General features: G+C 47.3%; 1 protein-coding gene across 3 annotated transcripts in view; it reads left to right on the forward strand.

The window, feature by feature from the left end:
• The window catches only part of LOC112564238 (nuclear hormone receptor HR96-like), a 210,326-nt gene that overhangs the window by 33,437 nt on the left and 153,999 nt on the right, over window positions 1-22,890 (forward strand). The gene's annotated exons all lie outside the window — the stretch shown is intronic.

Raw genomic sequence — 22,890 nt, forward strand, 5'->3', positions numbered from 1 at the left:
AATTGTTAGAGTGCTTGTTTTACTCCGCGGAAAACATGGCTGTGTGTCTCGGGAGATTTAAGACAAAAATCCCCCTCGTAATGGCACGAAAACGGGCTAAAATGTGCAGAACTAGAAAATTCTTCAAACAACCAGCTTCAACAACACCAGATGCCTCGCGTTCTACTTACTCCCCTGACTCCACTCGTCCAGAAAAAAAGAGATGTAAAATAATCTGATAAAGACACATAAAAGTAACTAGGAACTTTGTTTTGCTTTTGAAGAGTTTGTTTTGGTCTACTTATTGTTCTTTTCTGGCGCTTGGAGTCGTAGAGATTTAAAGTAAAAAATCAGTAACTTCTTTAGACGCAAATGGTTTTCGTCTGATGTGATGCCTGGCGACGTTGTGGCAGCCATTTTTTTATTTGTACATGACAATTCTGTTCAACGTTTGGCGTGTTCAGACTTCCGTAATTGTCCAACGTCTCGCTGCCTGTACGTGAAGGCACCGGGCTCCCTTCCCTGCCCTGACCTCGGTGTTCAGAATGCAATCGTGCCTGCTGTCAGTCCCGTCTGCCGTAGGTAGCCTTCATCCACATTTGAAGACGGTTTATCATCCCAGGCTCTCGTAACGCCCTTTTGATGATGTCGGATTAAATCATGTTTATACGGCGCCAGACGGAATCTTTTCGGAATAAACGTTAGCCAGTCCTACAGAAGGAGAAACAACAGTTTACTTGAATTGTGTTGGGCCCATGGTCTCACTTACCATGATGACATTTTGTCTCCTTTGTCTTCTTGGTGTGCGTCTTCTAGTTGCGTGGCTTAATGGCAGAGATGCTCGCACACAGACGAGTGCAATGCGATAAAAGAGGGAGGGAAGTTAACGATACTGTTTGGACTTTTAGGAACTAAGGCAGAGGCACAGTCTACCTACGCCACAGTCATCTGCCACAACAGACGGCGTTGGTCAACAAGGACAAATAGATATAGTTAACATAAAAGAGACAATATCATTAAAAGCATTATATACCTAAATCAGTAAATCTATGAGAATTATGCTACAATTTCTCTGTCCAACTTCCACTCGACCGTGGAACAGCATCCACTGAGCTATCACAATATATTTTGTTTGAGAGCATCACAGTTCAAATAAATATTACGGCACAGTGCAATTCACTAATGTATATTTTTTGTTAAAACACAGTTCAGCCCTTGGTCCTGTAGTGACACAGTTTTACATGGGCGGTCGCTGCACACGCCCAAACATACAAGAAGTGGGTAAAATCCACAATAATCTTGACTTCTCCCCGAGGCGGACCTCCGCAGCTCACAAAAGTGACTTTACTGTCTAGTCGAGAGGCTTAACTCCCTTTTGCTGACTGCTTCCTTCATCTAGCGCTGGCCACCTGCTTGATCCTCCCGCCCGGGTAGCCCAGTGCTGTCCTTTGTTGGCGGCGACAAGCTGCATAAAATCGTCGTCCACCTCCTCATCTGGCGGCCAGCCTCCATGCCAGGAGATAAATTGTCAAGTGGTCAAGCTTCACACCTGCACCGCGCTGCCCATACTTCTGGCTGTTTACAGTGCGCTGGAAACCTGATCACTATCAGCTGTTGGTGGTCCGCACTGATTAAGCCCATCAGGTAGAGGATTATTGCATGGAGGAAAGAATTTTTTTATTGAAAAAGGTGATGGTTGAAGGGGAAAAAAAAAAGAGATCATGAATTATTTTCTGTTCGTGATTTTGTTATTATTTTGAAGACTTTCATCATACTGTCTGTTAGAACGTCGAATTTGCCAACATGGCTGACGTCTTGTAAGATAAACATAGGAAAGGCAGGAGCACTGGCTTATTAAGATTTGCCTTTTTCTTTTGTTTGGAGTTTTAAGCACAGCAGTTTGGCTTAGCCAGTGTGACTTTTGGGGGTGAAGTTTACTCATTGTGATGAATTTCTAAACCTTATTTGAGAGACAGGAACTGGAGTTGTTATGGGCGGAGAGTCTGAGAGTGATCGTTTGCTATTTTAAAGTATTCTTTAAGATAAGAAAGTGTAATTGACGTATCATGTATAAAGATGCTGAAATATTGAAACATTTTGTGTGTGTATGAGCACTGCCTGCTGTAACCCATCCTCTTTTTGTCATCCTGCTAATGGCGCTTATCTCTCGCTTTTCAAAATGATGAAATGGCCATTATCAGTTCTTTGACTGGATTTTTGGATCTGGCCTAAATATGCGCTGCGCACTTAAAAACCAACATTTTTTAAAAAGCATATAATAACATCTCTGAAGCTGATAGGAAGCCTTTTATCTGTTGCAGGCGCAACGCAATGTTTTAATTTTTTTTAGATTGGTTTTTGCCGGCTGTCCTCCTAACCCGACGTTGACCCTGTTCCCTTATCGTTTCAGACCCTGTGTTGAACAGCTTGCCTTCTTCCGCAGAGAATTCAATACCGCTGGACAGTGCGCCATGGACCATCATAAATTTAGCTCAGACGTTGACGTCAGCGTCAGCAGTCGCGGTGCTGGACACGTGGACTTGCACGGTGCCTTGACCTTAGGTTTTGCTTTGTCAAATGGTCATAGACGGTTGTAGCGAGATGGAGATGTTTGCCGACGTCTGACATTTGTTGTTATAGCACCAGCAGTAGCAGTACTAATAGTGGTCATTCATTTGTTCATCCCTTGACTGGAACCAGTTGACGAACGGTTATGCTTGTTCGTCGGTACTGGTCTTCGGGGAGCGAGGGGGTAGGTAGGGAATAACTGGATAGACACAGCGGCTCGCCACCTAGCCTGTCTTAAGCAGTGATAAACAGGTCCTGGAACGACCTATTCACTCCTTCACGTTTGCAATCCAGTTCTTCCTCTATCCATTTTTGGCTTCGACATCTCCATCCAAGGTACGAACGGCTTTAGAGAGTCGTGCCGGGTCGCATGGTGGATCCCCCGAGCATGTGCCTCTTGAATGTTGCGAGAAGGGGTCTTATGGTTTCTCACGAGGGAACCAGTCGTGCTCCGTTCAGAGTCACTGGTTTTGCGTGTATTTGTGAAGGATATTTGGAGCAGCCTCCTCAGGCACTTTTTCTTAAATTCCCGTATATCTGCTGAGTCCACGTCTCATTCGTAATAAAAACTGGAAACGACGAGAGAATTCTATAGTCTTTACTTGAAATTTTCGGGGTGTTGGTGCTATGTATCCTGTCCAGCCTGGCCATTGCTGCTGTCACTGTTTGCAAAACACAGGTTGCATAGGGGCCTTCCACCGATGGAAACAAAGGTGTGGTATATGTGACCGGTAGCTCACAATGGAAAGAAAAAAATTCTACGCAGAAGAAATTTCAACATTTGTCTGCTACGCCGGCCTCATTTAGACAAGATTTGAGAGAGCAATTTACGAAATACCGGAAAGAAATGCTGGATAGGGAAGGGATCACACCAGCGAGTCGCTTGGCTTCAATTAAAAAACAAAACAAAACACAAAACCAACCAACAAACCCACATGTAAACGCGCAGATAACACACATTTGCCAATCAAAGAATAACCACGCACATGACGCGAATAAGCAGAGACAATTGTGGCATCGTGGCTACTTAAACAGAGGAGTAATTTGGAAAATGGCTAGAAAATGAAACAGGCATATGATTTCATCTTCGCAATGACTCAGCAAGCTTCTCTTACGCGACGAGGTTTTTTTTGTTATTGTTGTAGAGATGTGTTTTTAGTGCTCGGCTTGGCTCTGTCATTCGGGTCTTCGATGAATGATGTGACAGTTGCACACTGTTGATGCACAGTAGCTGAAGCTTTGGTGGTCTGACATTTTGAGGATGGTGGCTAGAACGTGCAGTTTTGGGTCTGGCAATACTGGTGCCGGTGTTGCGAAGGATGTTTTTACTACTTGATCTTGCAGTTTTCTGTCACCGCGAGCGAAGGAACGAGAAATATGCCTGCGGGTGCTGAGGTAGAGAAGGAAGGTGTTGCTTGCGTTAAGAAAAGATTTATTCTGAAATATCAGTCTGGAGAGACACGCGCACACACACAGAGTCGCCAGTCACACAGGCTGATGAGTAGTTTCAGTGGAGGCGTTTACAATTTTGTCATCTTATGTACGAACAGGGTTGTAAACTGCCGTCCAGTCAAAGCAGCGGCGGATGATGGCAGCGTTTCCAGAGTTCTGGTATCATCCGTCAGTCGTAAACTTCACTTTCAGCCTCCGTGTAATCGTCCCTCTTCTCCCCGCGCTCCTGCTGGCACTCTCTAACGCGTATGAATCTCCGTATCAATCGCCGATTACCTCTGCTCACTTTTCCATCAATCATTCCAGGCATAAACGCGGGCGAGATTGTGCTGCTGGACGGCCAATCACTGCCTCGCAACTTCCGCTCAATCTTTCTGCCTCCACTTCCGCCCGGGCCTGGTCAGTCTCTTCTCGTCTCTCTCTCTCTTCTCCTCCCCCCTTTCGTCCGTCCTCGGGCCGTCCTCCATCGATCGGATGTTGTGTGTGTGTGCTTGCGCGCGTATGGGTGCTCACGCGCGAAAAACTTCCATGCCGTTCTCGACATACTAACCTATTATCACGTCATAAATATACACACCCAATTAACATACGGTCCCGGCATTCCCTTTGAGCGTAGTCGTGATAGCACAAGTGTATCCATTTAATGTCTGTGATATCAGGGCTGTTTTTTTTTTCCTGCCTACATCGATGTCCAGAGGCGTGTATCGCTAGAATGGAAAAGGGGAGTAGCGTATTCACCCAGACTATGGAAAGAATTATTTTTCCCGAAGCTTAGCCGAGTGGAGTGGACAAAAAAATTGCACACAAATTGTCATTACGTCACGGATTTCCTTATTACCTTTTATCACGAGTCTCATCTTATATGGAATTGTCATTATCCTTGACCGTTGACTTTTATGATTGACATGGCATCGTGTGTCGTGTCTTAATTCTTCACACTGTGTCTAGAAGGCAACGCCTCGCTTAACGGTCACTTCTGAGACTTTTACATTAGCCTCAAGATCCTCTCCAACACTGCCATGTCTCCTTGCAGACCATCTTAAAAATATTAATAAATGATGTTCTCTGAAAATACCATTTGTCCTGGAGGCCTCCGCGAAAACTGCCATTTGTTCTGAGAGAAGCGCGGGTGGAGGCGGGAGAGTGACATAAAAAAGGCGAGGGGTTGGAAGAAGGAGGTGAAGGGGGGAAGCTGTGACGTGGCGGACAATCGTGTTCTTTTCATCTGACAAACATTGATCTGTACAGAGCGGCCAGTCACGGTCGGGCGAAACTCAAAGTGTTCCACACTGGCGGCTGGCAATGCCGAGTGTTCCACAGCGTCACATTATGCGTGAAATTTGCTCCGCTGGTCATGTTAACTCTTTGCGCGCTTCCCCTATGCCCTGTAATCAAAAGAAGGAATGGAATGGAAAAGGGCTGGCAGAGGGAGGGTCGATGAGAGAAGGATAAGGGTTATGAGCTTCTTTGAAGTCTCTTTTTGGATCGCGCGCCAGAGAAGGAGAGAGAGAAATGGCGAGAAAAATTGACGCATACGTCAAGGCAGGAGAAAAAGTCGTACGATTGGGTAGAGGTTGTCGCTTTGTGTTAAGATAACTACTAAGTAATATACATGTATATATATTTTTTAACAAAGCAAGATATTTTCACAAAGTGTGTGAGATATTTTTACAAAATAGGATCCCTCCACCCCTACCAGGTGGACGTGTTCAGCTAATTTCATTTTCTGTCTCTTTCATTTTCTCCCAGCGTCTATCTACCTGCCTCCCACTCTTTTACCTTCATTCCCCCCCCTCTCTCCCCACACACTTTATTATTTGTGCAACACTGTTATTGTCAGAAGACGATGCGCTTGAAGGTGGCGTTGTGCTGATGCCTGGAAGATAGCCAACGATTTTCCTTTCATCAGAACAAGTATAACAAAAGAGAAAGGAAAAAATGTTGGTGCGTGCGCTGTACCGTTGTATGATGACACACATAATAGCGGCCGATGGGTTCTTTCATCAGCGACAAAGACCACGACAAAGTAAAGCGAAATAAGAAAGTGTGCTTCTAAGAGTCAGATATTTCAGGTGTGTATGTTGGGGAGGGGCTGGTGTGATGTGTGCGTGTGAACTATTTCACGTTTTAACACGTTGACGTACAACTGTTTGGTGTGGAGTCAACATGTCTTGTCATCGACAGAACAGGAGCTGTACAGCATATGTAGGTGCAAGGGATTGTACATGTGACGACAAATAGCATGTCATTATCTAATTAGCCGCCTAACCGGCAAGATAATCACTCGGCAAGGCAGCGTGTTAGTCATGCTGTAAAGAGAATCCATTCTCATCTCCGGCTTTTCAAGTCTGCATCCTTCTACTTTCTGTGTCTATCCCTCCTCCCCGGTTTTGCTTTGTTGTTGTTGTTGTGGTTGCAAGAACATTGGGAAGCCTAGGATGGTGTGGTGCAGTAGGCCTACGGTTGAAGTCTGTGTACACTCCGAGGTGGAAAGAGCGGTAGCGAGTCGCGGGTGGCTGGGCGGGACGGTGGGCACTGGAGCAGCGTGAGGCAGCTGTTGTTGGAGGACATGGCCACTGCCGATGACGCCGCCTTGCAGCACGCACAGCACGAGTAGCGGCAGACGTAATGAGTCAGAAAATGAAGGCATATTGATGAGTGCTGCTAGCCTCGCACTGCCACGTGAGTAAGCAGCTGTTGAGTAGGCCACTTTGTGTATGTGCGTCTGGATTGCATGCACTTGTGAAGGACGGAGGGAAATTGGGGTGTGTGGCCAGAGGGACTGGTAGTACCATTTTTCTAGATATGAATAGATAAGACAGGAGAAGTCCTTCCTTTTAGATGAAATATAGCTTGTGCTCGTAACTCTTATAACGTGACATTTACGTCTTGTCTGTGGCGAATCCCGTAATAGGACCTCAATAAGCGTGGAGGTGTGCTCCGTTCAAGAAGGCGGGGCTGTAGGTGGGAAGGGTAACTCGATCGCTATTGTTATGCTTTGACACTTATAATTATGCTGTTCTGCGTGACCGGAGACTAATAATATCAAGGCTTCTTGCAGGCTTTGTGATTCGCGCGGGTAGTGGGGGTTGTAATTAGGTTTTTAGTATCCTGGGTGTGTATTTGTGAGTACGCGCGCGCGAGCGCGTTAGTTTTAGTCACCTTTACGCAGCTGTCGATAGGCAGCCGGTCTTGTTTTCTCAATCGTCGACGGGGAGAGTGACGCCATCCACCCCTTGGTCTGTCGCCTATCAATCATTCAGGTCGGAAGTAAAGGTAGTGCGCACCGCGCGGCTTTTTATCTTAGCGTCGTTACCCTCGCCAGGTCTCCAGAGACCCCCGCAACTTGCTCTGTCTTTTGTGCTATGCCAGGACACGCCAAGTGTGGCCATTACTGCAGCAGAAATTACCGCTGCCAGCCGGGCCAGCGTCGATCACCGGACTCTTGCTGTCTGGAGTTGATGACTGGAATGTGTAGTGGAATTGGGGGGAGGGGGTGGACATTAGGTGATGATAGATGGACTCGTGGCGCGAGGGAACGCCGATGAAAATGAGAGAGAGAGAGGGGGAGGGGTTATTGAATAGAAACAGATCTTGATGGGTTTATTCCAGGTAGGGTTAGTCATAGAGACGGTGACTCGGTGGCCACGCTATCTGGATTTTTTCCCTTTGTTGTGTCAAAATTGTTTCCTCATAACAAAGTTTTATTCCGGAACCATGTGCGTTATGGCGACTGTGGTCAGAAGTGGAGAACTGTATGGACATCAGCAGCACCAACGACGACTAACGTTACCGCCTGCCCCGGACCGTGTGGACATTTATCGACAGATAGCAGCCTCGTCGCCGCCGCGGGAATCACCTGGATCGTGGTGAACCTTGCGGGGGACGCTGTCTGCTTGTCTCACGTGCAGCTGCCGGAGCTTGTGGTGCGTGGGGATACTGCACGCTGAACTACTGCCCCAAGCCAAGCTGCCCAGTTCGGTAGCGGCGTTGTCTTTCGTAAACAAAGGTATGAGATGCCGGCAGGCACAGGTGTCGCAGACTACGAGGCGCGCATTAGTCGGGTCGCGTGTCTTGCATGCTGGGACTTTCTGCTCCTGGGGTAAGCTTCCTATTCCCAGGTGTTAGTCTAACCATCTATTTGGAGTGAGGTGAATGACTTAGAATCGATCGTGAGATTAATACCATCTTCATCATAGATGACAAAGATGACAGCAGGCGGCTACGTACAGTGCATCAGGCGTGTACGGGTAACTTATTTCAGACCACTGACCACAGTGCATTGTTGTCAAAGAATTATAATCTCATTTACAGTAGGCGGTGTCCCAGACATCTAGTTTTTTTCTTTTTTTCGCGATGGGAGTGGGAAAGGGACGCCTACAGTGTTCCGTACATAGACGGATGATGTTAGTGCCTTCCGGTCTTGCTAAGGGCTTTATCTACGGTTCTTGGCTCTCGGATGTCGTTCTTTTCTCCCTAGGAGAGCCGTGGTGTCTTTGTAAGAGGTTTAAGTCTGTGGTTGGGATGTCGAGCTTATTTGGCTAGCTTGTTCCAACTTCCGGTTCTAATTTGTGGAATAAAGAGATTTAATGACGGCGGGAAGACGGAAGACTTAAAGAATGTCCACAACGTTCATCCCTCACAATCGTGACAAATGATAACAACCCCAGAACAGAACATAGCAGTTATTTTGTGTCATCGCATTTTTTCTCAGATTCATTTCTACTATTCTGGATATCTTCCTACCGGATACATTCGGTAAAACGTTTGACCAAGTTGGCAACATTTTAAAAATGGTCTCCGGCTGGTCTCTCTAAGAGCGACCTTTACGGACCTTCATAACCGGATACATTTTGCCAGATATGTAACTTTGGCAAATCAAACACAGAAAAATGCCATTGTCACAGTTAAACATGTACCCATGAAGAAGTACGAGAAGGGCCATGCAAATATTACTAGAGCTGAAAGTTACTATATTATCCGCTGCAGTTGAAGACGTGTTGGTGAATCACTTCCCTTTCTCACCTGTTGCGGCACTTGCTGCGCGTGCTGAGCGCCTGATGGCAGTGTACGCGTCATGACTGACGTGCTTTGTGATCAACCGACCTTATCTTAAGGACGATAAGAGTAATTAACTACCTAGCGCCCTGCGCGCTGTCGGCCCCAAGCGGGAGAGAGGTGAGAGGGGGTGTTGTAACGAGGTCGAGGCAAGAAAACTGCACGACTACAATTTATATTGTGCGCATTGTCCTGTGACATGTCTCTTCCCTTCACCCGTAGTTCTGAAGCGAGAGTAAGTCCTTTCCCTAGGAAACAATCGGGAACTCAAGAAAAAGTTTCGTGGTTACAAATGCTATGTCCAGACCACGTGGAGGATTGTTGATATTTCTTTACCCCAAGGCATCATTACCACCACTTTATAATTACGGAACCAGGGATAAACCAGCATATGCGCAGTCTGGAGTACTTTATAATTTTGGAAACAAGACGTTTGTCTTTTAGTCCCTGACTTTTCCTCGCCTCCCTTCACTGGAGTTTCTATTTTTGTCTAAGACCAGAGACATATGCAGCAGACCAAACCAGAGATAATAGAATGAATGAAGCGAAGGAAGGAGAAATGATTCAAAACGCATGCAAAAACAACCCGAAAGGTCTCCACCGATACCAAAGAAAATATAGGACGTGACTGTCCCAGGCTACGGTGGCGCAAGCCACTAGTCTCTCCTGACGTGGTTCCTACGTTTTGGAGCCGACCAAAAAAAAAAAAAAAAGGAAAAAAAGACGATGGGAAATTGCCTCTGTGAACGCCACTTGGGGAGAGGAAACTTGCTTCACGTGCGCCAACACTGGTCACGTGGCTTTGGTTTGGAGGCGCAGGGCGGGAAAGCCCTGATGGATGGATTGCAGCGCCAGGGGAGTGGGGTTGGGGGTGCGCTGTGTGCCCCAAGGCTAGCGGAGGAAAAGGAGAGAAGGAGAGACACAAGAGCGGGTAAAACCGCAGAAAGAGGATAAGCATTCGGTCTGTTGATGCTGCAGAATGAAGCAAAGCGATGTGTGTGTGTGAATTTCAATTTCTATTTGTTGTTTGTTTATTACGGTTGTCATGCGGAAATAGAGATGTAGGCGTGAACAAGAGTTGGTGGAAGACCCCAGACTGACTAGTGTCAAACTCCGCAACAACAACATGCAGTAGGTTCGAAGATGAGGAAGCGTACGATAGAACAAAAGAAGGGGCAGGCTATTCAGTACACCCCGTCGTGGCACCATTGAAGTCCTCTCTGCCAGACGCGGTGCAGATCGGCGAGAAGGTAGGAGAGACAGGACAGTGGGGAGGCTAAACCGCAAACTGAACAGTGATGTAGCCGAGGCTTAGCCGTAATTGAGTCATCCGATCGCAGCATGGCACCCGAGTAACGGCAGATAAGATAGATGACGCTGAAAATCTCGTGGCACCTCCCTCGCTCCCCTGACCTTTATGTTCGCCTAAATCTCCTAGAATGGCCAAAGCAAAGTCTCCTCATTCGTCTTGATATATCCGTTTTGTGAATTTGTATCCTGACTGTGACAGTGATCGTAGCATGTGCACTTCGTCCATCTCTCGATCATGTCGCCTTCACTCCATTCTCTTTCAATCTTTCTGTTGCCTACCGTAGAATGTCGCGCCACTAAACCGACATGCACATACTCGGGGGAGAAATTCTATGTTTCGGATTTTATTTGTTTGTTAATCTCCCTCGCCTCGTAACCAAACTGACATGTGGAAACAAACACCTGGCGTGGAAGCGGAGGTGAAGACTTTTGGAGGAGAGTTATTTTTCCTGTCAGGACGGCAGTGTACGTAGCTTGTCAGGTGAGCACGACGAGTTGTGGCATTATAGTAGCACCCATATAAAAGCATCTCACCTCCATAGGGAAGGGAAGGTGGGCTCGAACACGGACTCATTGATGATCTTGGTCATCTTTACGGTCATCTTAGTCCCAGCCATCCGCAGCACAGCCTCGCCTCTTGCTGCACACGGAGAGTAGCTCCGGAGAATTTCTGTCAGTGAGCAGAAGGGAGATGGAGCAGAAAGTAGGGGAGTGGAAGCGAGCAAAGGGGCACAGGGTAAGGGGGGAAGGGTAAGAGGAGGAGCCGGCATGTGCTCGCCATGTGCAGCTGCCCCCCTTTCCCCCCCGACGCTTGCCATACCTCATTGGCAACAGACTCGGCTTGCCTCCCGTACGCCAGGGGTTGATGCCGTGCCACTGGACCGGCCCATCGCCGCCGCTTCCTACGCGTGCTATGTCATTAGCATTCAAGGCGGGAATTGCTTACATACGTCCTCCCCGTGTACAACCAGCGGCGGGGCACAACTCTTCTACCTCTCACTCAGCAACCCACATCTCTCTCCCCCTTTCTTACTCCTTGCATCTCTGTCTTCTGTCTCTCTTCGTTGTGTGTGTACAGAGAGACTCATGTTTCGCTGTGTTGCGCGGTCGCTGTCTTGTTTGTGGAATCTTGGAGGCAGCACGTGGCTTCATTTCAACAAAACTCTTTGGTTCTCTCCCCCCGCTCCGAAAGCGCATTTCTCTCGCTGAGACGACGACACCACGACCAGCCGTGTACACCAACATTGCACACAATATTCGCGTACTGCAAGGAGGGTTGATCGCACCTCCCCACCCACCTTTTGGTATCGCAACATGACGTTAGTTGTCGTCGTCGGCGTAGAGGGTGTAGCATAAACAGTGCATGCACATGCGCACACTATACGCAATTTTGTACCTCCCTCTTCCTCCCGTGCAAACAAGCGCGCTTGCCCACTCTCATCCATTGTGCGCACATGCATGAAAGCGCGTCTGCGTTGTTTGAAGTGGCATGCTGTGCGCACACGATCCCCTTTATTCGTGCTACTTCTTTGCTCATGAATGAAAGGTATTGTTCATTCAGTGATCGGCTTTTGTTTTCTTTTTTTCTGTATCCCCATCCTAGCCCTCGTTCATTAGATCCTTGTGTGCTCTGAGAATGATTGACTCCGGCGTGGAGTTCGCACAGGAAGATGCTCGGCCAGCGGGTAAACTGGGAACAGCTGAGAAAGGTTCACGGGCAAAGTGTCAGTGGGCCTGTCTGGCGCTCGTCCTGCCGCCGAGCTTGATGTCGCTAGAAGATACAGCAAGCACTTTGCTTGGAAATCTTTCAGGTCTACACGACAGCTTCATACCCCAATACCCGAGAGTGCCTGGGGAGGGGGAGCAGTGATAGGACTGGAGGGCGAAGGAGGGGAAAAGTTGCGATTTTAATTTCTCGTAATATTAATTACTGCTCGGGCTTTTCATTACAAGTGGATCTAATTATAGCTTCAGGAGAAAGTTAGCTTCCGTGACTGTTTGCGCTTTCCTTCTAAATATAGATGTTAGCTATACAGACAGGCTGCAATATTGGACTTTGCCTCCAGAGGTGTTAGTATGGGTTGCTCCCAACTAATCTGGCCTTTACCTTTCATCTCCCAACCTGCCCGGCAGCAATCACATCACCAATGATATCATCTTATAATTGATCGTGCTATTCTTATCATTGATAGTGGTAGTATATACATCTAAGACGTCATCATTCTTCTGTCTATTTTTCCTCTTTCTTTTCTTCACTCCTGGCTGCACAGTAATAATTTGTTAGTCCCCCAACATTTGTGGCCTTGCTGTGTTCTTGTATTATCTAGTCTGTACTATCGTTTCTTGTCAAGGTCCATCCATCACGTCCCCTTGCTGTTTCTTTTTGTAACGTTATCTACAACGACCATTGGACAAAAACGAACCCAATATTTTGAGCGCGATGGACGTTGAGCGGGAAATAGTCTCATATAAGCATTTGCATGCAAATTTACTCATGCTTGCATCATTGCAAAAGGAAACTGATACTGACAAGGATCTCTTCTCCGCCTTTATTAAAAAAATTATTCTAATTTTGAATTGGAAGCCTCGAAATGAAAATAAATCTCTGCTGCCGTTGACATAAAAATGACGTCATTGTTCTTCTCTGTTTACCGGAAGGCGAAGTGGGGATTTAGACGAGAATGGCGCTATTCACTTGCAAATAGCTCCCCCCTTGCCTGACAGGGTATCGAATAGGTACATCAGGCTTGGGAGGGCGGCGTTGGGTTGCGAGTCGCGACTGGTCTGTTGGGTAACATTGTTGCCTCGCTTCAGTCGTCAGGGGCAAGTGAATAGGTTTTACTGCGAGGATGGCGACTGTCGACACCACGCTAGTAAACGTCGACTTTTGTCGTCGTCGTCGCACAATGCCTTCAGTTCCCTCCTGTGGTAACTCGACCCAAACCACTCGTCTCCACGAGACGTGCACAACACGAGCGCTCACGGACAATATAAATCTTAACTTACTCGTGCACGCGCTCACTCACACACACATGCAGCCACACACACACACTCAGAACAACACACGCGCGGAAGAATCCCCCAAACAAGCATGTGTCTTTTGCCGCTGGGGATAACCGGTGATGGAAAGTCGATTGTTTTGCTCTCGTCTTCTTTCGCCCGTTACCTCGGAAGTATATTGTGCACTTAAGATTTGCGAGCTGTCGTGGGAACTGTGTCAGAGAGAGCGAGCTGCGAAATTGTTTGCAGCGACGAACTGGATGTGAACGAGTTTAAGTCGCCATTCGATCAGCGCTTGAGAGTAAGCCGACATGGCCATTTCATTTCCATTCCTTGAATGCCAGTTGGACTTCTCTTGCTGTCTCTCGTGGTGTGTGTGCGACTGATTGAATAAGCGAGACCACTTGTGATGCTTGTCACGTGTGAAGACATGAAGAAATCATTTGTGCCTATAAGCAGCTGACGGAGCGTCCCTCCCGTATTTAACAAAAAACTGAAATGAATTAACAAGATAATAATAATAAATGAGAATCAAATGAGATAAGAATCTGATGAATGAATCTTTCATGTTGTAAGTTGTTAGGGTCAGATCAAAATACCAATGATACGTTTATATAACATATGTAAAGTCGTGTACCACACACAAGATACTACAGTTTGTTGGGAGGTGGGAGGATGTCTAGTCACCTCACTGTCACGTGAGGCTGTGTCGCAATGATATATGGTCCTTTTCCACAGTGATATATGGGTCTTTGCCGTAGTGATGTATAGGTCTGTGCCACATTGATATACTGCTTTGTTTCGCAAATTTCTGCGCCGAAATTTTGTTTTCTCATTTCAGCATAGATTGTTATGTTTCAGCATGCATACTGCTGTAACTTTTGTTTCATTGGAAAACGGCTTACGCCCCTTTAATCATGTCTGGAATGAAGTACCTCTTTCTACCCACTCACCCCAAGCTTTCACACGTTCTGGATATAGGTTTATCAACGACTTTCTCCCGTCTGTTTTTGCTCCCCTGTACGCAACACGTGTTCGTGTCTTTTGACTGTGTGACATGGCTGATAACGATGAAAAAAGGATAGCCTGGCCTTATCACCGACAAAGAAGAAAAAAAAAATGATAAAAAGTTTCCTCCCGCGGGCTCGGAAGCACTTCTTTCCCATCTCTACCACCCGTTCCCTCAAAAAAGTCTTTTCTTTTGAAGACAGCTGTTGGGCCCACAATATACCGGTATTCATATCTGCACAAACACACATTCCTGTAAGTCCCCTCACTTCAGCCTGCGCAATGGCCGCTTTTCATGGTGGCTAAACTGCCATTCACTTGCGCCCATTGGGCTTGCTCTAGGAGGCCTCTCCGACACTTTGTTGCGCTTTCACGCGGCTGGCGGGGCAGGCAAATGTTGAGACTTGGCCGCGGAGTCGCGCCACGCACGCCCCCTGGCGGCAAGTCTGCGAAGAATATCTCCCTCCTTTCCTCCCTCTTTTCCTCCCTTCCACCCGTTCGGCCGCCTTTCTTGGGTCGAGTCTCAGTTTAGGCTTTGAATTCTCTCTGCAGGCTTAGTATTCCTCTCTCTCCCTTCCCTCACGTTGGCGCCTCCCTAAAGAGACCTAAACCTACACCTGAGAGACACTTGACGACTTGGGTAAGCACAACTGGCAGTTGGCAGCAGAGAATCGGCCTGTCAGGGACTTTTCCATAAACTAATTTGTCCGCCGTTTTTACCTGTTGTCGCGGCCACCAGCTCATTGATCGGAGAGTGATGTCCCTTCGCTCAACTGGCTCGAGGGTGACGGCTCTCTCTCACTGTTTCATATGTCCGTTGATCTGAGTGGGTTTTGTGTCTAATGTTCATCAGCTCATCTGTTATGATATTTGCTACGTTTCTGGATGGATTTCTGTATTTGCGTCGCTTTTCATTTTTTCCTGTGCCATTTTATTAATTTCTATCACTTGCGCCATTACTTACATCGGCAGTGTCGACTTCAAACTGTGATTGCCTTCCTCCAGCTGCTTCAGAATATCGAGTTATGACAGCAAGCTTTTGCATGGAGTACAGACCAGTCTGCACTGATTGACATCCGGGAAGCTCAGTGAAATATGCCGCTTAGACTGATGCTGATGTTAAAAAAAGCCAACTTTTTGAGGCTTTTGACCTGACTACTGTACATGTACTTATTTTAATCATGCAGTTTAACAGTGTTGCCTGTGTCTACCAGCTATTGACTGCGATAGGCGAAGGTCACAAATATGCAGTGATTCTACAACTGTTTTTGAGACCAGCATCCATTCTTATTATGTTTGTGTTTTTCTTATTAGTAAAGGCTTTGAGCCCGTCTGGAAAAAAAGGCGTCATACAAATGAGCGTATTATGATTATTTTCGCTGAAAGAAACTGGTTCGATGATCCTGTGGCGTAACGGAACTTCTTCCATTCGACCCAGCTGTCGGGAAAATGTATGTGAGTCATAAAGAGTTAGGAAAAAAACAAAGCAGCACGAGGGTCAAGATATGCAACGCCCTCACAGAAAAGCTGGCACTGGTATAAGTGTGGCCGTCAAAATGTCATTAAAAAGGTTAGAGTACCGTTCGTATCTGCATACTTTCACTAAAGTTGGGAGGCGATCTTGGCCCACATGGGTAACCCACTGCCCTCCGTCATCCACTGTCGCTTTTTTTTTTTTTGGAGTCAGCGCTGTTTGGCTTCACCAGGGAGGCAACCTTCTCGTGGGAGCCATTCCTGGGAAGCAGTTTTTAGAATTCAGGGGTAGGAGATGGGAGGAAAAAGGGAACATCTTAGTGAAGGGGTTGCGGAGGCTGGGAAAAGGTTACTGGAGGGTGCGCTCCAAAAGGAAGGTCAAATCGGAGGATGATCTTAGTTCGTAGTTCACTATCCACTTTTGTGTAGACGTGTTCCCCATGTTGTACCTTTGCACTTGACTTGCAGGTCGGGGCGCCGGGATCGAACATATCAGCGGGATCTCGCAAAACGAGAAGGGGGCTGAGAAGGCGATTCCGCCGGCAACGATCCGTCCATTTGTCGGCGAGAGTGCACGCGCATGGGCGTGTTCAGGCAGTGTAAAACCCACGTGCGCTGAACATGGGATGCGGCGGTCTGGTCAGAGTTTGCATCTGCAATAGGCGACGACCTTTTTTGTACTCATGTCTCTCCCCACACCTGCCATATTCGTGAGTTCTGCTCGCGAAGCTTAGGATAATTTCCTCAGGTCGTCGTCGATTTACAGATTCAATTCACTATTTTTAAAAAAGTCTGTGTGTGTGTGTGGGGGGGGGGGAAGGAGGAAGGTGATGAATAATAAGACTTTAAGTGCAAATGCCTAAAAAAACAAAAAAGTCTTAGTTGGTGGCAAGCTGTATTGATTGATCATCGGCGAGGAAGGTAGAATTAAATCTTTTTTCACCTCCTTTTATGTTCGAGTCAAAAGACGTCTCACTCGACCCCTACTCTCAGCTTGTCCTCATCACCCAGACTGTGCCGGAAGTTACTTGTGCACAGTCGGCTTCTTTTGATCTGGCCACAGCCAGTGGAGAGGGCAGCAACCCTTTGTCTTTGAGGACCGATTTTTTTTTTTTCGCTTTTATGTCGGGCTTTCAGCCACGGCTGTTTTTAACTGATTTATAAAACGGAAATCGCCCTTTCAGGTGCCCCTGGTGTAATTTTTGTGGACTCTTTTATCGTTGCTATTCATTTATCTGCCGTAGAATCGGCGGTGTCTTGTTCAGTCCCCTGGTCTGTAGAAGTAGTCGCTATGGGAGAATAGACGAATGCAACGAGCGACAAGTAGACAGCGGTCCTACCTGAACAGAAACAAGCATGTCCAGCAAGGGAAGGCCTTTGCACTTTGACCTCTTGGTTGACCTGATTTTATAAAATCGTTTCTTGGCACACTCAACGGCTACCGTAAATTTCGGTCTATTGGGCACACCTATTTGTAAGCCTCACTCACTAATTTTTTTTTAAAATCTCTACATTATTCACCAACAAGCCGCACTGGTTTATAAGTATAAATGCAACTTTTTCAATATCCAGGTCGGTCGCCTTCAATTTAAAAGCTGCATCCTACGCATTTCACGTTTTCGGTATATGAGGGTGTGCTTGATCTGACTGCTTCAATTGTAATTGTATGCGGCTTCAATTTGAAAATATGAACAGTAATCCTGTAATAACGTGAACAATTAATACTTTAACACGAAGCTTGTCGGAATAGGACAAGATCCGCAAACAAGTCGCTTAGGGTTTTTAAAGCTGCGGAAAAAAGTTGCGGCTTGTAGTTGGAGGCTTACGGTACTTGCGTAATTTAATCCCAGCATTTCCCCATAGTCAAATTTGACCAACGGATATTTTAAAAGACAGTTTAAAAAAAGAAAACCTCTTCGGAACTTTAATTAGCTCATGATTGGTTTCCCTAGAAACAGACGTTAAACAATTCATCCGTATGCATGTGTTCTCGTCAGGAAACTCTGTTCTCAACGGCACTGGCAGAAACATGGCGGAAATAGGGCGGGTGGATGGATGGTATGCAGTCGCATACCCGGCTTGATGAGCTTTGTCGAACATCGATCGGGTGGAGGAAATATCATGGTATGTCGCCGTGGCGTGCCTCCCCAAAAAACTCACCTGGCCCCCCAAGGTCTGCACGGGCGCTGTGGCGCTATTTGCTATAGGGCGTTGCTGCTTCAACCGCCCTTTGGGAAAAGGTCGCGGGCTGACGTTTTGAAAAATCTACAAGCAATGGCAAGGGTTATTTAACTATTTTCTTCTGAGGTCTCTCAGGAGAAGAAATAGCGCATCCTTGCCAGAGAAGCTGACTTCCCGTTAGCCGCGTCAGACTGCTAACGCCGCTGGGCTGAACTGCCTTTTGACAAGGCCAGGCATCTTATACTTACATGTCTACCTGTCTCTCTCTCTCTGTTTGCTATTATTGCTTCTCTTTAGACCCATAGGCTTTATTTCTGGGGAATCGCCAGCACGACTTGTGACAGGTGTTGGCTTGTTACGCATATATCTCCGTGTCTGAACATGTATGTCGTCAGTATTAGCACTTACATGTACCAGGGTGGGCATGTACCTTGTGATTTTCAATAAAGCTGTAGTACCTGAGGCGGATGAATCTTGTTACAGAATGAAATGATGCTTACTCTTTTCATTGTCAGCTTCATAATTATCTGCGGCGATGTGTGAAAATGTAAACTGAATGTCTTTTAGAGCGTAAATGCTTTGATGCGTTCACTGCGGAGTGGAAACCTTAACTAGACAGTTGCTGCTTGTCCTGCGTTGACTTCCAGGAGACTCCATAAGAACCAGGTATCACATGATGCATTGGTACGAACAAAAAATTAAGTGTTTATGGGATTGATTTAAAAAAAATTCCAACCGTAAAATTGTAAAAGTTTTTTCTCGAGCAGTTCCATCACATCCACACACACACACTTGTATAGGAAATATAAAACGAAGATGACAGTACAAGAAGCCCCCAGGGCACGCCCTGCTGAGCCCTAGCATTGGATGAGAAGGTTGGTTGATGCTGGTGCCGTACCGCGCGTGTATACACAGTGTGTGCGGTACGTGGCAGTGGTTGTTGGAGCTGGTGCCGAGGCCGTTAGACGCCCACTGTGGCAGCTAGCATGCCGTAAACAACTGCCTTCAGATAGGCCTGAGATGGCCGTCGAGGATCCCGCTGGTGGCTCATGGGTCTGGGGCTGATATTAGTAAATAATGCAGCTGTAAATAAACGTTATCACCGTCGGGTTCAAAGGGGTTGATGGCTTATCGCTGGGATCACGGCAGCAAGATAGTGTGGGGCGAAACCTGGCAGTGTCGACAAGCTTTGGATGGCGACTTGTTTTCTGGAACCGGCGTGTCCTGTGTGTTCAACAGTCTATATGTGTGTGTGTGTTCATCGCCTGTTCTTTCCGCCGAGCATGAGTGCACACACGCAAACGCATTGAAGCAAGTATGTAGGTCGTATACTCTGCTGGCGTGGAGCAGGGTGAGATGTGACCAGCCTCATGACTGACCAGCCTCACCCTGTAAGATGGCTCGAGTTAAACATACAATATTAAGTGCGTCTCGGATGTTCGTAGAACGTTGAATGTCAAGTGGAGCGTGAAGATCGGTCCGGTCTCGCCCCGAGAGAAATCTCCTCCCTGTGGACTTAACTATGAAAGCTGATGCCTGTTTAATTTTAGATGCGATAGAGATGTTTTGTGGACACACATAGGGAATGTCCTGAAAAGGTTTCAAGTGGGGGAAATGGAATACAAAAATGTGGCGGCAGGCTTCCGCCATCTGAACGAGATGGTACGAAATATGAAATTCAAATATCATAAGGGGAGAGAAGTCGGTTGCAGGAATGAAATAGGAGCGGACAGACAAGCCATCGCGCCCTTCATCTCTCTCCCCTTCCCCTAAACGTACAGACGTGCGTGCGCTCATTAATTTAAAAGCTGATCGTAAAATGCTGATGACTAGTTTGCTAAAAGGCTTACAGCTACAGAAACCCTTTACATAATATGGCGACCTGCACCGATGACTCAGAAATCCGTTGGGCGAACCCCACAGACTTGGTTGTAGCGTTTTACAGTGCATCCCCATCACCCTGTGTGCACTCTAATGGTCCTGTCTAATGGTTCTCCCACTTGATGCATTTCACTAGTACTTCTGCACACAAAGTGATGCATGGCAGTTTACCTCCCCTAAAGTCTGGGTAAACAACTGTTCATTAGGATATTGTGTTTGCCATATCTGTGTGGTGCCATATCTACCTAACAATTGTTTCACCTGCGTTTCCCATTCGCATCTGCTTGAGAGATCATGGAGAAAAATAATGGGATTTTAATGTCCCTGGTCTGTCATTTACTGGGTATGCCAAGGTATATTTGTGCCATGTGTGTGTTTGTGTATGTAAATGCGTGTCTGAAAGAGAGAGAAAGAACCAGAGAAAGGTATTTTTAAAAAAGGAAGAAAAGAAAAGCCATAGGCTTGAGGCTCGCGGCGAAGTGTAGACCAGTGGTGCAGGAAGATGCTCGGCTTTGGGGGAGCACACTTCATGCTGACAGTGAACGACGTTCACATTCTTGTCCCCTCAGTAACTATTTTGAGGGGTCGGTTCTCTCTCCCTCCTAGCTCCTGGTTCCTACGCCGCTGGATATGTTTATGAACGTGTGCAGCTTACATTGACCAGCATCAGTAAACTGTTGTGAAATGAGGGGCCACCAGGGTATCTACCTGTTTGGTGTAATATATTCTATGTACTTAAAAAAAAAAAATGTGTGTGCTATATTAAAGGCGACATATGAACGTTGCTTTTGTTGATAATGGCTTTTATCAGTTGATGCCACCTTTATGATGTGGGACCTAAGGTATGAACCAGAGGCAATACTACTTCAGGGTTAACAATAGAGCGGAATCGTGTCAGAGTCCTGTAGTTTGAAACAGGTGCAAGCATGAGGGGGAGGTTGAGAATTTAAAGGTCTCGATGTTGCTTATGTCCACGAGCTATGGGTACAAGTGTCTTACTGGAGCTGCCGTTATTGAGCGAGGGTAAAGCAAACCTGGAGGTAGGATTGCACCTCAGGTTACAACACTTGGCAACATTACCATTCCCTTATTCCCGTTCTCCCCCTTCTCCCGTGACAAGCTACATCAGCGCTAGAAACACATCCACATACCGCAGTCAAGATCAGGCACTCCGTAAAGAAGATGAGGAGCATTCATTAATCAGAAATGGTGCAAAACAATTGCTCCGAAGAACTGTGGCAGCAGAAGACAAACTCGAGTGCCTCTTTATTTTTTCTGCCGGGTTTTTGGAGACGAGCATAAGAGGCATGAATCATCTGTTTACATCAGGTACAGTGCCAAACGGTGTGTGTGCGGGGGGGAGATGGTGTCGTTTGATCAGATACGTGAGCAGCCCTTCTTACGTTGTTGATCTTACATGTCACTGGGGCCCTCAGTCAAGTCTGCATGCGGCCCCGGGGTTGTCGCCGGGTGCAGGGCGAGCGGTGTACGCTGGGGAGGATGGCGAGACGCGGCGGGATTCCCACTTCAACCCCGAGACCACTGCATCTACCGGTTGGTTGGCGCCGCAGTAAAGCTGTGTGTGCTTGTTTTCATTATACAAACTTATTTTGGTTAAATAGAATAGAGTACCAGCGTCTGTCGGCTTGGGGTCCTGTATGCGTGCAAGGTGCATTTGATTATTTTGTCTGACAGCGGTGGGATGACTGTAAAACTCCCCGTGTCTTGATGACACTATTGATACAGGCAGCAAGGAGGATCTGGTTCTGTCCATCTCCCCCACCACGTGACACGGTCCCTCGGACTATCGAGCACGTGGACAAAGCTGCAAGCTGGGGGGAGGGGGAGGGGTTAAAACAGTAGGGCTACTTTCCACCAGCCTGACCCCACTCCTGCCTCAGTGCGGTATTGTAACTGTCTTCCCCAACCCTTGCTACCTCCCTCACTCTCTCCAAACTTTCCTATCGTTCCTGACGCGACACCTACGCAGCGGGACCGGATTTCATGTGAGCCTCGAAATCCTTTCGGCGTTTTTCCTCCGTCTGTTGCGGCCTAGAATAGGTACTTAGCAGTGTGTTTGCCGTGTGTTCAAATTACACAAAGCCCGGGCTTGTTCCTGGCTCCCAGTCAGTGCCGCCATAGTGCTTGCCTCGTCATTGTGGCCTGCGCTGTAATCAGATCCTCCCTGTCACCCCCTCCCCATATCCTCCCTCCCCAACTTCCATCGGACTTGGGCCGTGTCAGGATTTTGCCAGGGTGGGTGGAGGTGAGGGGATCTGATGCAGCGTGTTGGAGAGATATCGTGCGTTTGTAAAAGGTGTGGGGGTGGCGGGGTCTGTACTGACAAGTGATGGTTGACTGAACATCTTTACACCCCCCCCCCCTTACTATGTCACAGTCGTTACATACCTTGACTTAATCGAGGTGTGTGATGAAAAGAGAAGCTGAAGATTGCCTCCCACCACTATCCCCCCCCCGAAAAAAATGTCCGAGAAGTTTCAAAAAATGCGTGAAGGGGCGAGGGGGGTTATGGAAAGGTTAAATTTCTCCAATGGGAGAAATAGAAGCTGAACCTGAGGTAGCCAGCAGCTTGTTTCCCGATCCCTTCTCCTTTTCGCCCTCTGTTTGTCGAGAAAATGAAAGTTTTTTCCCCCCTTTTCTTGGGTCTTTGCTAGCTCAGGCGACTTAAGCACAACTTGAATGCAAGCCTTCACTTCCTTGGAGGTCCCGCTTACAGGGCGAACACCTCTTGAAATTCCCTGGCGCCCAGAGCAGCAGTAAATAAAAGGCACAGAAAACTCTGCGGGTTTGTTATTACCTTCTTCTCCCCCCCCCCCCTACTCTTCTTCCTTTTCCTCTACCCCGCCATCACTCGCTCTCTTGCTGTCCGTGCCAGCCATCACATCCACTCGCTGCAGCGTCCGCAGGTCGGAGAGAAGCGGGTTTGCGGCAAGCGGCAAAACTCGGTACCGTTGTGGC

The sequence above is a fragment of the Pomacea canaliculata genome, linkage group LG5 (assembly GCF_003073045.1).
Source record: "Pomacea canaliculata isolate SZHN2017 linkage group LG5, ASM307304v1, whole genome shotgun sequence".
NCBI lineage: Eukaryota > Metazoa > Mollusca > Gastropoda > Architaenioglossa > Ampullariidae > Pomacea > Pomacea canaliculata.